We start from the raw sequence: 12,065 nt of genomic DNA, 5'->3' as shown, positions 1-12,065 counted from the left end.
GCATGTAGAGCCTATCCAGTAGAACGTAATATTACCCATCATAATAGAAACTGACAAAATCACTGTCAGAGTGGAAAGAAAAGTAGCAACATGCACTGTGCGCTGGTGCAATTATTACATGTGATATGGAAGTTAAATAATATCATCTGGCAGTGTAGCTTACCCTTTGTTCACCTGGAGACAAAACCCTGCCTGGATTCATCTAGATTTATCGTTACTCTCATCTAAAATTGCCATTTTAACCAATTTTCTTAAATGGATTCAAAGCATTTTGCCTTCTTAAATACATCGAAAGAAGCGCAAGTTACCTCCTAAGGAGGCTATTGAGAAGATAGCTCATTTACACATGTATTAGTAACACACAAATTGCAACCTTATTTTCTTGTAATTTTCCTGTCAGTGTAAAACAGTGATGAAGTAGAGCAGAGTCAACAGGTTATTTATGTTTTCATTAGCATCTACCTAAAATTAGCTAACCTCATTTTGCTATTTCTATTTACTATCACACACTACTTGTTGCAGACAAACAAACTCACCAGCAAAACTGTTGATATGCTAAATTTGTTAATTGATAATTTTATAGATTAAAAGAGTACAAGAGCGTTTTATCCAGTAACAATCGTTTTGCTATAAATTATTAGTTAAATTATTGGAGGTTAGAATATTGGAAGCATGTATTTGTGGTGTGAATATATGTTTAAATGTTCTGAATGTGTATTCAGTGTACAGTGTGAGTAAATTTTAATCAGAATCAGCTTCATTGCCCAGGATTGTGTACACAAACAAAGAAAGTTGACTTCCGTTTCAAGCCCTAATAGTGTACAGACATTAGGTATGAAAAAACTTTAGAGGATATAAAAGGAAGATAAAGGGAACAGTATGTACATCTATGTGTATGTATTTTGGTATAAGAAAATAAAACAGAAAGAAGTTGTGATTGTGCAATTATGCTTATTTTGTTTCACAGCAGACTTACTGACTACTAAGAGAGGTTCATTGTGTTCATTAGAGAGACAGCCTAGAGAAAGCAATTCTTTCCGTGGCGGCTGGTTTTATCAAATAGCGCTCTGTAGCTCCAACTTGAATGCAAAAGTCTAAACTGTTTGTGTCCAGAATGTGTGGGTTTTGGAGAGATGTTAGCTGTCCTTTTCCTGACTCTGGACCTGTACTTCCTTAATAGAGGGAAGGTCAAGCCTCGATGATCCTAAATGTTCATTGCAATCTGAACCTCTCCGGTTTTGTGGATGAGCCAAATCACACACTGATGGAAGGACACAGGACAGACTGCATAGTGGCAATGTAGAAAATGACCAGCAGGTTCTGTGTTAGCTTGTACTTCTTGAGTTGCCGCAGGACATACAGTCTCTGCTGGCTCTTCTTACGAACAGTGTCTATGTGTGAGGACCAGGGTTGTTGTGGTTAACTAAAATGAAATTGAGAAAAGATTGCCATAACTGAAATAAATTAAAACTGTAATTCAAAGGGAAAAACTATAACTAACTGGAGTTGTATTTTGCATTTATAAAACTAACTAAAACCTCCTGAAATTATAGATATAATACCCTTTGTTTTTGTGTTCATCAATTTATTTGTAAGTCTTACGAACTGAAGTGAAATGGATTTTTTTCCACATTAGCAGTTTACGTCAGCTGTCTGCACCATACGGCACCCCACAGTCTCTGGCAGCTCTTTATAAATTAAATTTTTGCTCACCATGCTAGCCCACAAAATGATGAAAAAAAGTTGGGAGAAAGCACCACAGTCCATTATGGGTTTTTTCGAGTATGACTGCGAGAGAGATAAAAGCAAGTGACTTATAGGAGAAATGAGTGATAGAATATGTTGAATACTTCTCAAGGGGGAAACCCCCCACAAATCTCAATACTAACCCTTGAAAAGTGCGCACAAGAGGATTAATTGTGAGTACTTGACAAGCCTCTCTGAGTAGCTGCCCTGAAGGAGAGGTCACATCACAGCCAGGAAGCACCAGGAAGGAAACAACAATAACAGGAACACTGCAGCAGGAAGATGAGTTGGTAAACGTGTTTATTGAGACTGGGATGTCCACACAACTATGTGATTGGGATTAAGTTTAGATTATATTGTGTAGTATTGTATTAGTTAATATTATTATGTCCACATGTTTCATTAGTCTATAAATAATTTTCAGCAGCTCCAGTATTTTATCTTGTGGACTGTTAGTTGTTGTGGACGAGTGGTTGTTAAACAGTAATTGAATAGATTTTTTTGAAAATGGTTTCTTGTGTTGAGTCTTTAATACCCAATACGTATATTCGTGATTTTACATACAATACTTTGACCTTTTTGAGGTCAAAGCACCTAAAAATTAACTCAAGTATGAAAAAACTAAAACTAGCACTAGAACTAATGAAAACTAAAATACAACTAAGAATTATTAAAACAAAAACTAACAACCCCACTTTTAAAAACTAATTAAAACTAACTGAATCACAGTAATACAGTCACAACGAAATAAAATTAAACTATAATGAAAAATCTAAAACAAATATAACTTTGGTGAGGACCATCTCAGGTCCAGAGAATGAGTATTTCCTAGGAACTGGAAGTTATCTACAGTATAGTGGATGGTGAGGGGAGGCAGTGTGAGAGGGTGTTCTCTGGAAGTCCACTGTCATTTCCTGTCTTGCGCGGGTTAAGCTCCAGGTGGTTCAGACTGGGAAAATACTCCCCAGCAGCCCTGTTACAATAGTTTTCATTGCATCTGCATGCTTTTGCAACTGCAACCTCTTAAGTGAGATGACGCTTATTTAGGTATGACAGTGGCTCAGGTGACAGGGATTCTTCTTGTAACCGGTGGGTTGCTGGTTCGAACTGTTTCTCCGTCCATCTCAGTCATTGTGTCCTTGGGCAAGACCCTTCACCGGCCTTATTGTATGGCAGTCCCACTATTGTCAGTCTGCCCCAGGGCAGCTGTCGCTATAATGTAGCCTACCACTGACAGTGTGTGAATGTGTGTAAGAATGGGTGGATGACTGATTGTAGTGCAAAGCGCTTTGGGGCCTCTGGATTGATAAAAGCGCTATAGTAGTGCAGGCTATTTACCATTTTAGAATGGGACATATTTCCCAGATACAGCAATGGTGCAATTTAACAAAATGCTGAATATATAACGGAAACCAGAAATTATATGCATTGTATAAATAGACACAACCGATAGTTCTCACACTGTTCACCAACACCTTTTTAGCTCTGCCCAAAATATTTTCTATAGGATTAGAATTAGAGTTTTATAATGGTTACTCTAAAACCTTGACTATGTTGTCCTTAAGTTGCTTTGTAACTACAGAACCATTCATTAAATTAGAAAAATAAATTATTATTACTGAAAATGTATAAATTATCGAGAAATTTATTTCAGCAACTTAAACACATTACATAGATGAACTAAACAGAGATTGTTTAGTTCATCTACTTTTCTTACTATTAATTATGATGATTTTCAATCAAAGCTAATGAAAATACAATTTATGATATTAGATCAGACTAATAAAAAAGACGTTTTTATCGACAAATATGTTGAATACTTGCTAAAAAATTATTTTTGAAAGGTATTTTTAATCTGACAAATGAGCCTCATTGGAGCATATTCTAATTTTTTATGATTGTACATCGGTTGTATGCTTTTAGAGTCACTATCTCTTTAAAATAACAATTTTAATCAAGTTTAATTTCCTGAACGTGATGTACAAAGATGTTACGTAAATATTTCCATATAATGTTCATTGCTTATGTTGCTATTTATTTTGTAAAGTGCACCAGTTGCTCTTGCAACCAAACACCTGTACAACATGATGCATCCACTCCTGTATTGACAGTTGGGATAGTTTTCTTAGGCTTGCAAGTTTCTTCCCTTTTTCTCGAAATGTAAATCCGCTTTTTATAGCCAAACCCCATTAGTTTCTATAGACCATAGGACATTATTTTGATTTTTCTGTAAGGTCACAAAAGGAAGCTTTAGGAAACTGATCGAAGCTTTTGATATTATTTTAATGCTCCAAATAGTTTTTGTTTTTCTACTATGGCCACCGGGTCATGCAGCTTACTGAATGGCTAAAGTTATTGTGAAAAAACAGGGGATTCTGCAGAGAAAAAAGCTTTTATAATACCTCAAGCAGTCTGTAGTAGGTATTACAAAAAATACAGCCATAATTAAATCAAATGTTGTGAATTAAAACAGAAGCTTACAAAACCTGACATCATCATGTGGGATTTCCAAATTTTTTAAAAAGCATACCTGTTTTAGTGTTATAAAAACCTCTGAAATCAAAGAAAATAATTTTAATAAATCTTCTCTCCCTTTATTCTGGTATTCAGATAGAAATAGCATTGGTAATGCTAAATGACCTAAAACAAGAAAAGGTTAAACGGATTTAATTGCTAGAGAATGAGAAAAAAATATGATGTGTCTTTTTATACAGTGTATGTAAATATCTGGCTTTAACTGTAAATAGTGGTACATATAAATCTGTATTGGATCCTCTCATATATAACTTGAAGCATGCAAATCTTATTGATGTGTTCAATCACTTGTTAATTTAAAAAATGCTGTGAGTTAATTAAATTTTCAGGGATTTTGAAGTATAGCATCTCTCCAAAGTTACACAGCAATTCTAGCCAAAACAAAAGACAGTCTCTGTAAAGTGAGAAAGCTGACAACTTTGTGTGTGTGTGTTGCCTGTGGTTCAACAGGCAAAAGAAGGACAAGATTATTCTTACCCACGGCAGACTTAGGTTTCTAATTATTTTCGTTCAACCAAGGAATGTGTTTCTGCTAGGAAATGAGACAAGAATCTCTCAAACTTTAATAAAACAATGTAAAAAGATAATCTCATGTTTAAAAAACATTTTTATCGGATTTTATGTTTATATATTATAAAACAAATGGCATGTCAAAATGGAAAAATCTTTACTCACATTACAGCAAACCCTTGTTATATTTTCTGTGCAGATCTTTGAACAATTCCACGAATATTTGACGATTTATCTCTTACGATGACCCACAGGTATTCATGGTTTGGACCTTAATTTTTAGGTCCATCCACAGATTTTCTATCAAATTCAAGTCAGGTCTATGGCTTGGTTGCTCTAAAATGTTAATGTTTCTTCCAGTGAGAATAAATATGTGGGTGTGTTAAACATACTTTAAACTTAAATGTGCAAGGGCTATGAAAAATGTTGGACTTAATTGTTTTACCTACAGTGCAAGCAATTTCAACACAGCCCAACTTGCTGCAGTTCCTTATTTAATGACTCACACTCCTCCCATGTATGCATTAAGTGGCTGATTCATTGCGCAAGAAGAGTTTTGACTTAGCATCACCCAAACTCATATATTTTTTGCTTTAACCCATGAGCAACATGTCAACTGCCTGAAGCACTAACTGGTGATGCTCCTTCAGCTCAGCATGGTGATCATTCTTGATTTTTCAGCCTCCTCACTCAGGTAGAGAACCAGAAAAAATATAATTTAAAACATCCACTTGTGACAGCACAAAAGACGGTGAACAACAATCTCAGGTGTCACTGCTTTAGTTTGAAATATCCTTTAAGTTTAGGTTGTCTATAGGCTCTGTAGTCTGAAAATTATTGTAGTTTAGAAATTATTTCTGTTGCTGCCTGTCATGCGTCTACTGCAGATCTATTGTCTTCATATTGGACTGAAAGAGTTTCAGCTCTTGCACAAATGATCATCACCTCACAAGGGTTAGAGGTCTATCTCTTTACTTTGTCAGAAACCTAAAGATTAAGGAAAGTCGTTATACAATAACAACATGCTGCATTCAAGCATCATTTTTGATTAAATATTAGTTTATGTGCAAAGGTTGCAAGAAATGACATAAGTATCATCAATCATGCAGTTCATTCAAAATTATTACGTTACTGCATCTAAAGTAATTCAGAAGGGCAAACACCAATGGCTATTTTAATGAGTTCACGAGGTTCATGAACCCTATCTTTAAAGAAAATCACTCTGCCACTATAACAAGCCACTATGCAATGCCAAGACAGCACTTTAGCTATATGAGAACAAGCAATGGGGGCTCAGCTGCTTCACATAAGACTTGATAGCAGTATAAATTTATTTGAAATAGTCCTTAGGCTACCAACAATACTATGACAAAGGCGCCAGAGTGTAATAGGCCTCATAAACCTGCTGAGGTTGAAGATACCGTATTGATGGTAATGATGAGAGTTTGCGCTGCTTACCGACAAAAGAGGGGAAAGAGAGGAGCTATGAGCTCTGTGCGTTAGGACGCACAAGACAATCGCATATGGCCCCTGAACTACCCCGACTGAAACGGGTGATTTCAAAACTCTGAGCTGTACGAAGGTGAAGAGTGGACAGTTTGGGAAAAAGCGAGACGAGGGGCGCATCAGACATTCAAGAGTCTGATCTGCGCTCGAACACAGACGTTTTTGCGAGGGTGGCACAATTGCTCACACGCACACCTTGTAACCAGAGGCGGACAGACTGAACGATACTGTTTTATTTCCACACGTAGTTTAACATTTCGAACATTGCCAGTGTCGTGGTCAATTGCAGATCGTAACTGCTTCTACCAGGACGATGGTGTCGTCGTTATTTGTTTTGATGCCCAGACGGGCGCATTTTCGTGGCAGTTGCGTCTGTCCTTAAGGATTTTCCTCCACCACGCTCGTATTTTTGGTGATTCGTTTTTTGTTTCAATTTGTCTTTTAATTCCCCGGTTTGTCTTTAAGATAGCAGCCTATTAATTTTTAATTCATATGCATCCGCATGAAGACGGGACCAGCAAGGAGAAAACGAGCGATAACCGAGAGAGGAAAGGGAGAAGGAGGCAGTTGAGGAGACAAACCAGAATGAATGAGACACTCTAAGCAGCCGAAAGGAGATTGGAGAAATCGAGGTAAGACCAAGGGTAGTTTTTTAATTTGCTTTTATGTTACACCAGCGCAACAATAATTTCATTAACTGTGGACCAGCCGTAGGTCCCCGTTTAGCCTCCTTGAACGTGGTTTATTTATTTATAAATTTACGGTTTGACAGTTATCGAGTTTATGTTTATTGATGTATTCGCTTCATGTTTAAAATCTGTGCTGGGCTTTGGAAATAAGCTGAATCTTAAAGTGGGAATCTTGCTGTGGGCCATCTCAATGCACCATGGAGCTGCACTACGACAGATTCTGACAAATGAACTTCATTTGAGATTTAAAAAGGCAGTTTGCTTATATTTTCACCTAATCGAATCACTGAGGCCGGTGGATAAAATCGCTCAGTACTAGTGATAGGATGCCCATTTTGTTACCAATGCTACCAAAAGATTAGATTTAGAAGGAAAATGATATCACCGAATGTTGCATAGCTCAGTTTGAAAAGCATGATTTTGTGTATTTTTTTCCTCCATTTATTTTCATGAGTGCACATAATTAAGCATCTCGTTGAGCATTGGGGGAATAAACGCATCAGAGCTAAATGCTCTGTTCAATCCCACACCAATAACCCAGAATGCTTTCAAATCATTACATATTGACTCTCCTTAGAGAGCACACTGCAAAAGGCAACTCTGTAGTATTTGAACAGTCTTCAAAATTAAAGTCCACTTTAAAGAATGTGCATTAACAAAATGGCATAATGACGGCTTTATGTCACATTACCATATAAAAACTCTGCCTGAGCACCATAATGGTATTTAATTTTCATCCAATCTGGTCCCATAATGTTTTGGGTTCATGTCATGAAAACTGAGGTGGCATTATAATATTATGCTGAACTAATTCCCAATTTAATAATAAGACATGTAATAAAAAGACATCGACAACTTATGCTGTAGTGATGATGAAATTAAACATTTGTCCGTCATGATAAAATTGAACTTGAGGACTCATACTAGACAGACCCCAATGGCAGTTATTTCCAACCTATAAGCCTTTTCTTCATTTCACCGGGGTGCATTGTGTTTGTCCTGCCAATTTCTGGGAAAAATTGGAAAGTCCACTATTGTGAAGGGGCTGAATGAAATTCAAATTCTTCAGGTGGTAAAACAGCAATATTGCAACTGTCTGATTGCATTATATGGGCATTCTAGATGGCAGGCTTGGAATTGGTTTACTGCCAAACACACTCCCCAGGAAGACAGAAGAATTTATTTCCCCCTTGTCTGTATGTCACATCCCCATCATAAAAATTATTCTCAGCTTTCTGTTGCTGCATAATAATCATACATTAACATGTTATAAATGACCATCACAGGTTTTATAGGCCGCTAAAAATAATTTCATATATTTGGGTATGGGGTTTTAGAGGCTCCATTGTTTTGCTGTCTGGATTGGATAACCATATTCAAATGAAACACTGCTTTCAGATCCTCTTAGATGATCTTTACACACAAATAAATTCCTTTGATTTTCTAGTGTTTAGGTCGAAAAATATCAGCTCAATGTACATACAAACTAACTCCTGTATATGTATCTGTATGTGCGTACATGCACAGTATACGTGAATGCGCAAATAATAATTTTATCAATCCTTTCATGATTATTAATAATAGTGCTTTTGCATTTGTCTTTGCATTTTTGTTACAATTTTATGCAATATTTATATACGCCCTACAGCTCTTTCACAGGGCAAACCAATTTAATATGTTAATAGAAAATGTGCAGAAAGACAAAGAACTGATGCAAGTTTTAGAAAATAACTTGTGTTTTACACTATTTCAGAAAATACCTGTATTGCATTTATATTTATTTAAAACAACTGCATTGTTTCCTTTTAGAAAACTGATTTCAGCATTTGTGATGATTTTATTGCTCTAAATTTTGGTTTTTGTTTTCATAGCTTGGCCATAGAGACATGCTTGCTGAATGGCAGATGCCATCTTAGAAAATATTGGATTCTGTAGAAAAAAACTTCTTTAATATGTGAATACCTGTTTTGCTTTTGCAAAATATTTGCTGCAGAGTTTGGGTTTTTATTTGATGGTTATTTCTTCAAATTTTACGTCGCACAGAATTTTTGAATTCAAAATTACATTAATTGTATTAGTTTATTATTCTTATAAAGAAGCAGTTGCACTAGGGTTAACACTCTTAATGTGAAAAAAGATGTGAACAAAATAGGACATTTTGGGAGTTTCATGAATGTGTTGTTTGGTGACATAAATCTAATATTAGATGCAGCTTATAGGTGAGGATGAGTAAAACTAAAAGAAATGTAAAGCAAATATTCTCAATCTTAACTGAAACATTTTTCTCAATTATTCAGTGTGAAGTGGTTTAAATGTGGCAACACATAAATTTTTTTTATATTTTCTATGTACTTATAATATTTTATTTCTAATAATTTTCAGCCTATAATGTTTGTATGCTGATGTGACCTCAAATGCTCTTTCAGATGCTTCTACAGACTTAATAGAAAATGTTTATGTGCCAGGACTGAACAGATGGTTTATGCAACCAACTCCACTGTTTTTCTTTACAAATTCCGAAAATTTGAAGTGCCTTTCGATGATGAAAGGTTTTCATCTAGATATAAAATCTGACCAAAACTGCCATTGCTGCATGGCAGTCAGCTAATCCGGATCTGTTTAAGATACCGTGCCAATGGTCTATAGAAATTTGTTGTTGCTGATTGGCTATTTGTTACTGTAATAAATGGACAACAAACCTTTGCAAGATTCAATTGTACCTAGATGTGGATTTTTAACCTTTCTTCAAAATCTAATTTTTGTTCAGCACACAAAATCCTTCAAATGGTTTTCATAGTATCATTGCGGTTTGAGAATACAGAGTCCGCTTCAGCCTATTCTCATTTAGGTGGAGTTATGCAGTGAAAAATGTGGCGGTGGTTTGTTGCATGACTATTTCTGTAATGTCCCGTGAGATAGTGTGTACTTGTGTATCTCTTGTGCACGGGCAAAGAGAGGTCCTTTGTGCTTTTTTTTTTCTAATGTCAAAATGCTGTGTCTCTGTTGGGCCTTTTCCCTTTGGCCGACCCAGCAGCTTTTTGTTGCGTAGTGCCTTTTAGCCATACTCCACAGCCTCTGTTTGAAGGAAGCACTGCTTACCTGGCAGTGGCAGTTCTGGAGTTGTCAGCCGCCTGATAAGACTTGTCCTTACAGAAAAGCCATTACAATAATAATGACAGTTATTGTGATTCACTGTTTTACCACTGCCAACAAAACACACTGGAAATTGTTTTTAACGGTCGCTACTGGACTCATTATTGCAATCAAAAATAACCAATTATGTTTACCGGACTATTTGTAATGTTTTGGCTTTATTCTCCTTAAATTCTAGATTACATGTTAGTTGCATAAACATGTAGTAATAAGAGATTAGAAAGTAGAAAACAAAAGAAGGTGGAAACGAGGAAGTGCATTAGCAGAAAGGAAGGATACATTATGGCTAATGAACAAAGAATCCCTATTCTGTGGCAATGAGGTGGAAAAGGAAGGGGTAAAGTGTGTCTATTTTGAAGCTCATTGCCTTTGTGTTGTGGATTTCTCTATGAATATGGCCATGCACACATGCAGCAGCATGTAACTGCAGCTCTACCAGCTCTGCGGTCTCTGTTACTCTTAGAGAAAGACTGAAGGTGTGGGTTTGAGAAGCCCATCTTACAGAAACCCTACCACACACTAATCCAATTCAGTGCTGCCAACCTTGAGCGTGTGTAGGCGCCAGGATGGCGAAAAATGAACAGGGGCAACAGGAGGACATGGACGGGAAGAAATCGATGAGGACTCTTTTTCATAAATGGAGTGGGTGTTAAATTAGCTGGATTGGCCCATGTAGCAACACTTTGGATTGAGTGCTGGGTGTATTTTGGTTGTGTCTATTGACTGAAGGAACAGCTTCGCGTACAGCAGAGAAAAGACGTACTGATGCTCCATCAATGTGTCCAATCAGCCTCAAAACTGCTTCATTCACTTGTGCTCACATTGTTTTATATGGAAAGGAGATATTGAATCAGAAGGCGTGTCGCTGCGGTTTCAACACCCAATTTATAGAAGTCTGTTTTTCTTTCACAGCTAGATTTTTCCTAACTTTTCGGCCTTTACATTATAGATACAGAAGAGAGAGTGATTGAGAGAAAAAACAATTACAAACCTTTTATCTATCAGGTTGCCTCAAATAGTTTGCCTTAATAACTGTTATTGGGTTACTAGACTAAACTTATGGACAGATTCCTGTGCCATTGCAAACTGAGTTTGACTTACTCTGATAATGTGAAATGAAATGCACTGGTTTGAAAATGAATTTCACTAAATTGAAACTGAATTTAATGGTTTGAAACTGAATTCAATTCATTTGAATTTTTTTTATTTTCTAATGAAAATTTAGTTTGAATATTATCAGCTCCAGAATTCAAATTAAATTCCAAAATAAATTTTTTTTTGTCTCACATATCTGGGTCCATCTGGGTCAAATGACCATCTATAAGAAGCATCATGTAAACAAAAACAGTTATGCTACCTGCAGCTATTAGCTAAAGACGGCAAATTTGCATAGTGTGCTGTTACATAGTGTTACGTCGGCCAGCGTTTCCCTATCGATATGCTTGACATGGTGAATAACATTCACCAAGCTTATGTACGCTCCACTGCTTCATCTCAAAATGCCGTGATGACAGTTTAACCTGATTTGAAACTTAAATTGGTGAATCTGTGTTTGATTATTCTGTGGCTTTCTCAAGGACCTGGATTTGTGACACAAAAAAGAGAAATTCTGGAATTGAAATTGAATTATAGAACTGAAAGTAAAAGTAGTCAAACTGAAAGTTTAATACAACCAAATAATTTTTCAAAGCAAATTAATTCAGTTACAAATGATTAAATTCAGTTTCAATTTAGTTAATCTAATTTTTAAACCAGTACATTAATTTCAGATTACGCAAATATGCAAGCACAAGCTTCTGCCCATATAAACCGAACAAAACAAAACAAAACAAAACAAGATTAAACTAAACTAAACTAAACTAAAAAACTAAACAAACATCCTCCATCACTCTTGGTAGAAGGAGCAGAATGACAAAAAAGGTATTA

General features: G+C 36.1%; 2 protein-coding genes across 5 annotated transcripts in view; one reads left to right on the top strand and one right to left on the bottom strand.

The window, feature by feature from the left end:
- LOC124864970 overlaps nt 1-12,065 on the bottom strand; it is a 458,718-nt gene that overhangs the window by 119,271 nt on the left and 327,382 nt on the right. The window lies entirely within an intron of this gene.
- The window catches only part of LOC124864972 (adhesion G protein-coupled receptor L1-like), a 124,971-nt gene continuing 119,315 nt past the window's right edge, over nt 6,410-12,065 (top strand). Inside the window, exon 1 of one of the 3 annotated variants that reach the window (XM_047359929.1) lies at nt 6,410-6,929. The gene's annotated coding sequence lies outside the window, so the exon portion shown is untranslated. The remainder of the gene's footprint in view (nt 6,930-12,065) is intronic. The other 2 variants (XM_047359927.1, XM_047359928.1) reach the window with 2 other exon arrangements.

Source organism: Girardinichthys multiradiatus, chromosome Y, assembly GCF_021462225.1.
Source record: "Girardinichthys multiradiatus isolate DD_20200921_A chromosome Y, DD_fGirMul_XY1, whole genome shotgun sequence".
Classification (NCBI taxonomy): Eukaryota; Metazoa; Chordata; class Actinopteri; order Cyprinodontiformes; family Goodeidae; genus Girardinichthys; species Girardinichthys multiradiatus.
The sequence above is the reverse complement of the archived record's forward strand: the minus strand, read 5'-3'. Positions and strand labels throughout refer to the sequence as shown.